Here is a 12,387-nt window from a genome sequence, read left to right as displayed (position 1 = left end):
CGAAGATTTTCTGATAAGCTTCCTGGGTCAGTAGGAAGCAATCCACAACTTTGGCCCACTAGGGTTTATAGAAGACGGTAGATAAGTGGAGATGTTCAGTCAGAGTAGGGGGTAGGCAGCCAAGAGCAAAGAACCGTTTGAGGTTTATCCATAAGAAACTCTAAAATATAGACCTAATATTTTCCATGGCTGTTTTCCCCTCTTTGGGAGAAATGAACCACGCTTGTTAGCACAGCAACCCTTCGTCCCTTGATATGAAGTTGAGACAATGTGCAGAGGGTGGAAAAGTTTTTACTTCTGCCAAGAACTGTATCTTATCCAGTAACAGGAAGTACCCTGGCAGCATCCTTTGAAACACTTTCAGTGAGATCAAGCATAAAATAAAACGGTAGGTTTCCCACCACCAAATACTTACATGGTGTAACCAAGGAGTAACCCAAGATCACGACTTCCCAAAAGAGCCTTTGGTCTATAACAACTGACGTTCCCAACATTAAAATCCCTACCCTGAATTAAGACTTTGTCTTCAGGTAGCCCTTATTAAGATGCACATTTCCTAATAACAGTAAAATATTTTTTTTTTCTGAAACTTGTCTTTTTATTTTTTTATTTTTTTATTTTTTTATTAAATTTATTGGGGTGACAATTGTTAGTAAAATTACATAGATTTCAGGTGTACAACTGTGCATTACATCATCTATAAATCCCATTGTGTGTTCATCACCCAGAGTCAGTTCTCTTTCCATCACCATAACAGTAAAATATTAACCCAATGAATGGTTTGTCAGACTGTGGCCCATCGAGACCATGAATGCCACTCAGCAATCAAAAGGAAGGAATCTCTAGAGAATTATAAATCTGGATAAATCTCCAGAGAATTATACTGAGTGGAGAAAATACAAAGGTTGCATGCTGTATGATTGCATTTACATAATATTTTTTAAATGACAAAAATTACAGAAATCCCAGTACTGAACTATAGTTTGGTACAATCTTAAGATTTGCCTCCATTCTCCTCTCCCCTACTGTACTATAGGTTTGCAAGATGTTATCACTGGGGGAATTGAAGTACAATGTACAAGACTTTTCAGTATTAAATTTCTTACAACTGCATGTAAATTTACAATTATCTCAAAATAAACATTTAGTTTTAAAAATATTAACCCATTAACATGATTGTGCATGTTGGATACACTAACTCTTATTTGAAAGCAAGGTCATAGGACAGAAATAAGCCAAATGAATGTTGAGAGACCATGTAGTCTAGCAAAATGGGCTTCAGAATTAGAAAACCTCCATTCAGTCTCAGAGATCTGGGACCACTGTGTGCTGTTAAATTATGTGACCTCTTGGGCCTTCCATTTTCTCATCTTTAAAATGGAGCTAGTAATGCCTGCTTTGCAGGGTTGTTGTGAGGAATAAATTAGATAACTAGCATCTGGTACCTTGGTTGCCACTCAATAAATGGGACCTGTTATAGTTAACATGTGAGCAATAAACAGATAAACTATTGGAGCTTCCCCTAAAAGGACAGAATTGTGGGATATATTGGGAGGGTCCTGGAAGCTCAAGGGAACTTGTGGCAAACAGATGCTGCAGCACTGTGGGGACCAAATAGTGTGCAACACCCACCTCTTCATTCCCCCTGGAATGCTCGCCCAGACAGCTGCTTGGCCAGCTTCCTCACTTCATCCAGCTGTCTGCTCAAATGTCAGCCGACTGAGAGATTTCCCCTGGCTCTTCTACATAAAATGCTTCATCACTGTCTATACTCTGACTTTATTACCACCTGAAAGGAAGTTGTTTATTGGGTCTCTCTCTCTCTCTCTCTCTCTCCTCTCTTTCCACCCCTCCCCGCCCCCCAGAATGTAAGCTACATAAAACCATAAACATAGACTATTTATTGCTATATTCCCAGGACCTAGAACATCACTGTAACATAGCATGTGCTTGACAAATATTCTTTGATTAGTGAATGAATTCTTGCTCACTGAAGCCCAAATAATATTCCAGGGAGTCATTTTTCCAGGTATGTGACAAGGTAAAAAAAAGAGAGAGAGGAGAAAAAGATCGCAGTCACTGCCTTCTAGAACAAAATAATCCCACATTCATCTTCTCCTGGCATCTTCTTTCTATACACCATTTCATTCATTCATCCGACATCGTATCTACTGTGTGAAAGGCACTCAGGACTGGAAGTGCTTTCATAAACACTTTCAGTGTTTACAGTTGTCTCTTCTGAGATTGGTTTTGGTCCTCGGTAGAATTTAGAATGCCACTGCCCATACTCTGGTTCTTAATGAAAACAAATGGGCAAGTCAAACACTGAAAAATTATACAACAGGCCCTATTTATTTCTGATTTATGATACTTCCTCTATCAAGATACCTTCCACCCTTCATCACTACAATATGATCATCAAACTATCCCTTGGCTGCCTCAGCCAATGCAACATCTCACCCAGCCTGATCATTCGTGGGTCACCCAATGCCCAGAACTTTTCTGAATTCTGCATCTCCATGAATTTTAACATCCTTCAAATTATAAGGAGGTTACACATTTCCCCTTTTTTACATAAAGCTATGACTCTTAACTGGTATTTCCCCCCTAAGCTTATCCAAGTATACAGCACAAGTATTCTGACTGAAGGTACCATAAGTCTCTCAGAGTACTCTAACACAAGGCTGTATGAAATTACAATACCAACTTCTGATCAACTTCAACTTTGGTGATTTGCAACCATCACATTTCTCTAAAAGGAGACAGTACTTTTTAATGTCTTTCACTGTTACTTTCACACTACAGTCTATTTTGCAAAAGTCCAAATTTCAAATGAAACTTTCAACTCCAGTGAAACAATGTACCATCATCTTTGGAAAATCATGCATGATTCCACTTCAAATAGCAAAGTATTAGAGATGTAACATCAGGTTGTAAATTATCTATAGCAATCTCATGGAAACAATTCTCTATGCAAGCAATCCTGCCAATACAAATTTTCACTGCTAGCTAAAGTTCTTAATAAGACCAGGCAGCTTCCCCTAAAACAAAATCCTGAAATAGGAAACAAATATAGATATGTTACACAGGGAGATGGCTGTGCCCCGACATTTATTTTTAAACATTGCTAAATAAATAAATAAATAACTGTTATACAAATTTACTAAGAATGGGGATTTGGGGAGTCAGTAAGGTTTTTGTTGTGCATTGCAGACTGAAATTTGTCATGCTAAGGAAACAGGAAATATTAAAGTGAGTGATATTAGGGGAAAATTTCAAGTGATCAAGAATCTTTCTGTTTTGGTTGCCATAATATTCTTAGCACTTAGTACAGGGTCTGGCAAACAACAACAGCAGCAACTAACGCTTACTAGGTCCTACTATGTGCCAGTCACTGGTTTATGGGCCTTAGGTATATTAACTCATTTAATTCTTAGACAATCTTATGAAGTAGCTACTGCTACCACTCCCATTTTACAGATAGGGAACTTGAAGCACAGAGAAGTTAAGTAACTTGAATTATTGTTATGTAGCTAGTAAAGTAGCAAAGCTGAGACTGGAACCCATTCTAGCACCTAATAGATATTTATTGAATAGATGATAAATTCTTTGGGATTCTTTTAGATGAAAGCAGTAATACAGTAGGGTATACTTAGTCCCCATAGGTAGAATATCTATAAATACTAAATACAAGCTGAGTTACTAGGGAATGACATTTAAGTAAACTAAAAGGCCTTAAGAAAGGCAGCATCATGGAAACATTTTATAAATCAAGCACTTCAGGCTATATAAAGAAAACTGTTCAGTTTCAATCCCCATTATCTAAGTCTCCCAGAAGCTCATGCTGGGTGGTTCTCCTTCGACTTCCCTTTTCTTTTGGTGTTTTGTGATGCTTTATGCAACAAGTACATCTACAGCTTAATCTATTGGGACATAATATTTTTGTAAAACAATGCAGATAACAAAAATTTTAGTTTTTCTATTTGGGCTTCTGATTTATTCCATGTTTAAAGTTTCCAATAATAGTTTTGTAAGAAATGTACAATTGACTAGAATAAGAATGCTTCAAACAAAAGTACTAGGTAAACTAGTCAAAGCTACCAAGCCTGTTCAAAATATCCAATATTTTAAATTATAAGACACAGACCTCAGTTATTACAAGCATGCTTATATTCTGTTGACTTGATAGGGGCAATCAAATAAAACTAACCTCTTTCCTATGGACAAGTATTTATCCTGAAATGTATTTCTGCATAACGTTGCCTCTTTCTCGAACTGTCATTTTAAAATTAACTTGTTTCTTACCATGAGAACTGTAAATGCTGAAGATTATTTATAAATCTGTAAATGAGATAAAGTTTGCTTAGGTGAGATGTGGTCATTAAACACACACACACACACACACACAGACACACACACAAAATGCAAACACAAGGTCTGACAATTAAGTTCGTGAACTCATCCTAGAAAAACTACTACATACCTCATTGGTAAATATCACTACGGTCACCTTCGAAGGACTCCCCTTGGGAAGCTATGCACTGATGCCAGTGCCTAGTCCAACCTTCAAAGCAACTTTGGAATTCTTTTTCTGGAATGGCCATCAGAGCTGTCATTGTATTACACTTGATATCCTGAATGTCATCAAAATCTCTTCCTTTCAATATTTCCTTTATGTTCAAGTAAAGAAAGAAGTCATTGGAGGCCAGATCAGGTGAGTAGGGAGGGTGTTCCAAATACAGTTGTTTACTGGCTAAAAACTCACTCACAGACAGTGACGTGTGAGCTGGTGCATTGTCGTGATGCAAGAGCCATGAATTGGCAAAAAATTCAGGTTGTCTAACTTTTTCACTCAGGCTTTTCAGCACTTCCAAATAGTAAACTTGGTTAACTGTTTGTCCAGTTGGTACAAATTCATAATGAATAATCCTTCTGATATCAAAAAAGGTTAGCAACATGGTCACAACAAGTTCGTGAACTTAATTGTCAGACCCAGTGCATGCATGTGTATAATGGAAAAATTGGTCTTTTAACACACCTGCAAAATATATCTGATCACCTAGTACAATTCTTCCAATAGGAAGAATCGTTACTATGATAAAGCAGGAGAAAGAAAAGAGGCTTAGGAGTTGGGGTGCTTATGAATGTCATTTCTGGTACTGTCTTTTATTCATACAAGTATGCTATCGTCAATTCAGGATTAAATTGTCCCAACCTTCCCATGTAAGAGGTAAGTATCTGTAATTCATGTATTTGCTAATCAAGCTGCCATGTTGAGATGGCCCCTAAGACTATGATATGGTTAATGAAGTTCATTCTCAACCCAGTGACAGCCAGACTGAGCTATCCATTTAAACAACCAGCAGACCTGCCACGAAGAAAATCTAGTTTAAGTAGAGGTAAATATAAAAGTTTCATTCACTTGAAATTAATTTCCAAACTATCTACATAAAATGCCCAAGAATGGATAAATATCAGCAATATACATAAATATAGGAAGTGTTCATAAACATATTAAAACTCAATAAAAAGTACCTGGTTCTGATAGTTGTAAATGCTCAACGACAAAAATATAGTATCACCTATCCGAGGCCTACAACGCTATAAATACCATTCTCTCATTTCCCCATTTTAAGCCACTGCCAAGGCTCTGTCAGGATGATGACTTTCTTACTACTGTGAGTTCTGATAAATGTAGCTTGATGAAATACTGGGTCTTTAACAGTAGCACAGATGTTATGATTCCACTTATGAATAGTATTGAATATGAGGAAGTATATATAAGGATTGCATTAGCTGACGGTGTCATAGGTGAGATGGTTTTCTGTATTACTATGATCTATATTTTCAAATGGTCCACATATTCTTGGTCTGTATTCTTACTTTGAAAAGAAAAAGTTTATTTTACTATTTTAAGGCACTGGACAAAGTGACTTCCTTAACTGATTATTTTAAGTCTTAGGCAAGCTGTTTTCATTGACATTGAACCCTGACTGAAACAACATTCCTGGTTAATGTTTTTTGGAATAAGTTAGCTCTCAGTTTTGGGAGTGGGGTCTTTATGACACAAGAGTTTCTCTGGCATTCTGAAAATCAAATGACATGAAGCTCTTCAGTCTCCCTCTCTTACTTTCAAAATTGAAATTACTAATATAAACTAACAGTGGCAATATAGTTTTACCCAAACTAACTATAAATATCTCTAATCAAAAAAATAGAAAATAATTCCCTAAATTGAGTTGCTCCTACACCAATGAATTACAATCATATCTACTTAAACAATGTCCCAAGTAATACGTGGCCCAAAGAAACTGTCTATCATATTCTGACAAGTTACCCCTTAAGCTCAAGTGCTCACTCCCAGGTTTGGGTTTGCTAAGATTTTTGTTTTGTTGTGGAGTGGAGTGGAATGGAGTGGAGTGGGTTTGTTTTTGGTTATTTTTTTGTTGGTTGTTGTTTGTTTTTTTTAATAACTATTTTGCACACACGTCATTCATATTCAAATTTACTATTTTTTTTTTACTCTTTTTAAACAAGTTAATGAAATTTAATCTTTCATAAAAAATTGTCTAACCCAATTCATCAATATTTATTAAGCTCACTAGGGCATTATCCCCAACTGACCTAATTGTTAGGTCAGCTACGAGCACGGTCAAAGCGGCCAGGAGCCAAGTCATACCCCTCTGCCAAGTCAGACCCCTCCTCGCATGACAGAAACTGGGGCCCCTAGCGTTTCCCAGAAAAGGCAGCAGACCGCTGGTGCGATAAACAACTCCGGATGCAGCCACTGGCGCCCGATCTGCGCTGGGGCCTACTCACCTGCCACCTCACTCAGCCAGCCTCCACCCCAAAAATCGCATATATGCCTCCCTCGCTCTGCCCTGGGTGCGACTTCACCAGCCCCATCTGCGGATGGGTGAACCTCGCCCGGAAGCACAGAATAAAGCACTCACCTTTCTCAACCCACCTGACTCTCTTAGCCTCATTATGTCGTCGCAAGCCTTACACTAATGAGGAAATTAGTACTTCTGAGCTTCTTGTGAGGTAGAGTAAAAGCAATAAAGTCAAATTCTAAATGGGATTTTTTAGAGTCCATTCAATTCTGCGTAAGACACTACAATATTCCTTTAATATACCCAAACCCCTTCAAAGACTTTGACTGTTCATAATAAAGAGATCCACAAACATCTAAGCAGGTGAGACAGGCTAGCATCAGGGCTTCAAAAAAATCTGTCCACATGCCCTTTACATAAATTACTTAAATGTAATCATGATGCTAAACATGATAAAAATGTCATTAAGAATTTACTGAAGAGCAAAATTGATCCTCATCCAATAAAACCAAAGTTCTGAAAATATGTATTAAGAATCTCTACAATATTAATTACTTCTGACCCACTAATTCTATTTCAAAAAGTGTTACATGGAGAAAATGAGTTAAAATACCTTTAGGATATATTTACAAATTATGTTTTAAAACATACAACTTTTAAATTGAGAAAAAGTTTGAAACTATTAACTAAAAGTGGTTATCTCTGAAGGGTGATTTGATTTTCCTTAATGGTTTTCTATAGTTTCCAAGTTCCTTTTATTGAGCAGGTATCAATTTTAAAATCAGAAGATGTAAGTTGGGGTGGGGAGTATTTGAAGAAAGAAAATAAAACCATACATTCATGGCCTTCAGTTCAGTTTCCCCCCGCTCTCTTACCTGCTTTATAATCAATAGATCCCGTTGGCATTTTAATGTTATTAAATTCAAAAGCATAAACGGAATCTCCAGACTTGTGGTTCAAAGAATTATAAATCACAGAATTTCCTGCTCACAGGAAAAAAAAAAATGATGCAGGAAAAAAAATTATATGCAGGTCCATATCATGCCAAAATATTGAATGCAATCTCATAACTCATGTTAAGCCATGCTGAATATGTTCGGCCTTACGTGTTTCAGACTTATGTATTTTAGTTACATAAGTCATCTTTTATTTTTTAAGAAAAGTACAAAAATGAAATAAAGCTACTTTTAAAAATGGCAATACTCTGAACTCACTGAAGGCTTTATTATCCCACTTAGTACATTATTCTTGAGATCAAAGTTCGTTATTATCTTTTCCAAGATGACACTATGTGTCCCATAGTCCTCTGTTCAATACTTTCCATTTAAAAATTTCTCTGCTTTCAAATCAAAGGAAATATTAAGGGTACATGATGTATCTCTGAAGATCTAAGACTCCAAATGCTTTGGGCCTTTAGAAGTGCAACTGTAGAGAAACCACAAAGGACTACAAAGCAGGATGAAATATTAGCCGTGGCCCTTGTATAGAATATAGCCAAAGGAGGGTATTTGGCTTGTGGGAGTCAATGATTTATTACTAACCTCCAAAGAAAATACTGAATTGTATCTGGAATAGACTTTAGAAATATCTCTAGGTGTCGACCACAAGAGAGAGGGAGAAACTGGCTTCGCATATAGCCTGAGTCTATCACTGTCAATAATATTGTAAAAGCATAATATAAAATATGTCCAAGTCCCCTCTGGCTAGTAGGAGAGACCAGGATCTAAGCTCATAAGCTCATAAGGTCCTGATTTACTGCCACCATTTTCAACACATTGGCACACTTGCTCATAATAAAGTTGAAATCATGATACTCCTTTTATATTTAGAAACACTCATTCTACTTTCATGCTTCCTGGCTTGCGAATCAAAAATAGCTGGAGAAACATGGTGTTGAGTATATGGCTGTGTGGTTGGAATACAAATGTAGAGAATGTGGCAGTGATAAATTGGTGATACACCAAACTCTGCTCTTGACAGAACAATAACTGCTTTTATACTGGTTATTGTCTTAGCAATGAAAACCCCAACCACTCAGCCATGAAAAAGAAGGAAATCCTGCCATTTGTGACAACATGGATGAACTTTGAGGGCATCATGCTAAGTGAAATAAGTCAGACAGAGAAAGATAAGTACTACATGATATCCCTTAATATGGAATCTGAAAAACCCAAATTCATAGAAACAGAGAGTAAAATGGTTACCAGGGATTGAGGGTGGGGGAAATGGGGAGATGTTGGTCAGAGCACAAACTTCCAGTTAGAAGATGAATAAGTTCTGGGGACCTAAGGTACAGCATGATGATTATAGTTAATAACTGTGTGAAATTCTATAAAGTTGCTAAGAAAGTAGATATTAAATAGTCTTACCACAAAAAAAGTGGTAATTATGTGACTGATGGAGGTGTTAGCTAATGCTATGGTGGTAGTCATTTTGCAATATAGAAGTGTTTGAAATCAACATATTGTACACCTTAAACTTACCCACTGTTACATTTACATTTCAATAAAGCTGGAAACCCCAATCACTGATGACGATTACTCCATAACTACTTCTTTAAGAACACATGGCTTACCATCACTGATAAGACTTAACACTTGCTCTCTATTTCTCCATAGGTACTTCGCATTGCCTAATTTTTTAACATACCACTAATAATTAACACCTTCCAGACTCATTTCCCACTCTTTTCCCTAATTCTTTCATTAGGGAAAGAATCTAATCAAAAGGACATAAAGGATTGATTTTGATTTTTCTGTGATAATTCTGTTAAAGTGCATATCACCAAGACAACTGTACTTAAGTATTATTAAGCAGTCATCAGTCATTCACATCTACTCATCACATATTTATGGAACATCTATCATCTATTTTTGCCTTGGGGATGCAAGAATAAAGAAGAGAGGAATGAGGTTCTGGGTTTAGATCACCCAGTAGTAAGGCATAATTTTAGGCTATACCTTAAAATCTTAATATTATTATTATTATTTAGGACAAATACTCATATTTTGTAATGATTCCATCAAAACAATTAAGATTTTTTAAAATTCTGAAGATGACTGAGGGTAAGGGGGAGGAGGGGATAGTAGAAGAGGGTAGAGGGGGTCAACTACAATTAAGGGGGTCAGACAATTAAGTTCACAAACTCATTCTAGAAACAGTGCTGCATACCTCATTGCTAAATATCACTATGGTCACCTCCAAAGTACTCCCCTTGGGAAGCTATGCACCAATGCCAGCACCTAGTCTACCCTTCAAAGCAATTTTGGAACTCTTTTTCTGGAATGGCCACCAGAGCTGTCATAAATGTCATCAAAATGTCTTCCTTTCAATATTTCTTTTATCTTTGGGTAACGAAAGAAGTCATTGGGGCCAGATCAGGTGAGTAGGGAGGGTGTTCCAATACAGTTATTTGTTTACTGGCTAAAAACTCCCTCACAGACAGTGCCCTGTGAGCTGGTGCATTGTCTATCGTGATGCAAGAGCCATGGATTGCTGGTGAAAAGTTCAGGTCATCTAACTTTTTCGTGCAGCCTTTTCAGCACTTCCAAATAGTAAACTTGGTTAAGTGTTTGTCCAGTTGGTACAAATTCATAATGAATAATCCTTCTGATATCAAAAAAGGTTAGCAACATCATTGCAACAAGTTCGCAAACTTAATTGTCAGACCTTGTATATGGTGATGGAAGGAGAACTGACTCTAGGTAGTGAACATGCAATGTGATATACAGATGATGCGTTTTTGACAGAATTGTACACTTGAAACCTGTGTAATTTTACTAACCATTATCACCCCAATAAATTTTAATAAAAATTTTTTTTTAATTGTGAAGATGAAAAAAAATTGCCTTCAGTCAGTACTAAAGAAAATGTTTTATTTCACATCATTACATATTCAATTCAAAGAGAAGAGAACGGAATTTAATTAATTAATTAATTAATTAATTGAGCTTTTAAAATTGTTCTGAGTTTAAGGAAAATAGTTTCGTCCTGCCAAGCAACCACAAAAATAGCATAAGTTGCACGTAAAACCTGGCCTCGAAGAAGTCATAGTTTTTCACCATTTCATAGAAAGTATTGTGTGCATGCTAATGCCTTAAACCACGGACTAAGGAAGTAATTTATTCCCAAGTCAACACCTTCATTTCTATTCCCAAGAATAGAAAACAATTGCTAAAACATAAGAACAAAAATAAACATTAATATGCAAAAAAGCTGTTTGTTACAATCACAGCTGGGAAGCTTAATAATCTTTGTGAAGATATTTTCCACTCTAGTCCAACTCAAATGATAGTGTCTACATCTTCATTTAACAGAAACTAAGTCTCAGGGAAAGAGCTTAATCTCTAAATCCCTGCCATTCATCATCAAGAGCAAATTAGGTAAACTGCTTGTTTCTGATTTCAGCATTTCAATAATTCATAAGGTTCTCCTGCAAAGGTTATCAGTTAAATCTCTGAGAGTAAAGTGTCTTTACAGTTGAATACTTGTAAGGTAGTTTAAATAACTGACATTTCGTGAAATAAATTACAGGTTATACAAATGGGCTAAATTAAAACACCAAATTCAGTCCTGACCAAAACTGAGAAAAGAACTTTTGTCTTTGGGGGTCTTTTCACTTCCCTTCCTGGCCAATGTCAGGCGCAGGCCGTGTCAGGAGGAGAACTTGGAGAAGAGTCAGCAAATCTCCGCATACAGGAGAAGGCAGGGACTCCAGGCCTGCAGCTGGGAAGAACTTTTAAGTACCTTGGATATAACAACTATCACAAAAATACTTGCACCAGGTAGTGCACGTGAACCCCAGACCTGCTGGCGCTGGGTCTCTCTACACACCAGCCAGAGTCCACCACTGCGCCTTCTTCAGACTGGGCAGGGAAGATCCCAGCAGAGGGTCTGTCTCCCGCAGCTTCTCCGCAGACACCCGGTAACATCTGGAGATATCCAGAGACAGACTCAGAAAGTGAAAAAAGAAAGAGAGGCTGCTTATGGCCTTGAGAGCAGACAGGCCTGCCGGGGAGGCAGAGAGAGCAAGGAGCCAAACAGGAGGAAAACCAGCACACGGGGGCGCTGACTGAGCCGAGCGGTGTGGCCCATGGCACAGGGCGCTCCGTGAGACCGCCCAAGTTTTACTTGAGTCCTTTAATGCCAGTCCTGTTTCTTGCTCCAAACTGTGTTGCTTTGTTGTATTAAAATTGTACTTTATTAAACTCTTCTGAGAGACAAAAAAAAAGTGAAGAGTGCATACTTTTGTGGGTGAGAGACTGGGTTTCATGGGCAAGAAAGAAGATTGATACTTCTGGTGTACCTAACTTTCTGTTTACCATGGTTTTTATTCACTTTTATACTAAATCACAGAGGTGATTTAGCCTGAGGAATTTTTAGTGTGTTAGTTGTAATATTTTCCTAATAATACTTACAATCAAGAAAAAACGATGGTTACTATAAAGAGTTTTTTTACATGTTAATTTGATTCCATAAAAATCTTATTTTCTTAAATTCCCTTTTACATCCCTTTCTAATACAAGCTGCATCTTTTTTGTACATTTTTTTCTGT

The 12,387-nt window shown here is 37.1% G+C and overlaps 1 pseudogene; it reads left to right on the top strand.

The window, feature by feature from the left end:
* The first annotated feature begins 6,778 nt into the window (after positions 1-6,778).
* Positions 6,779-11,908, top strand: LOC141570768 (methyl-CpG-binding domain protein 3-like 2B; annotated as a pseudogene).
* The last annotated feature ends 479 nt before the right edge of the window (positions 11,909-12,387 follow it).

Source organism: Rhinolophus sinicus, linkage group LG03 (assembly GCF_036562045.2).
Source record: "Rhinolophus sinicus isolate RSC01 linkage group LG03, ASM3656204v1, whole genome shotgun sequence".
NCBI lineage: Eukaryota > Metazoa > Chordata > Mammalia > Chiroptera > Rhinolophidae > Rhinolophus > Rhinolophus sinicus.
The sequence above is the reverse complement of the archived record's forward strand: the minus strand, read 5'-3'. Positions and strand labels throughout refer to the sequence as shown.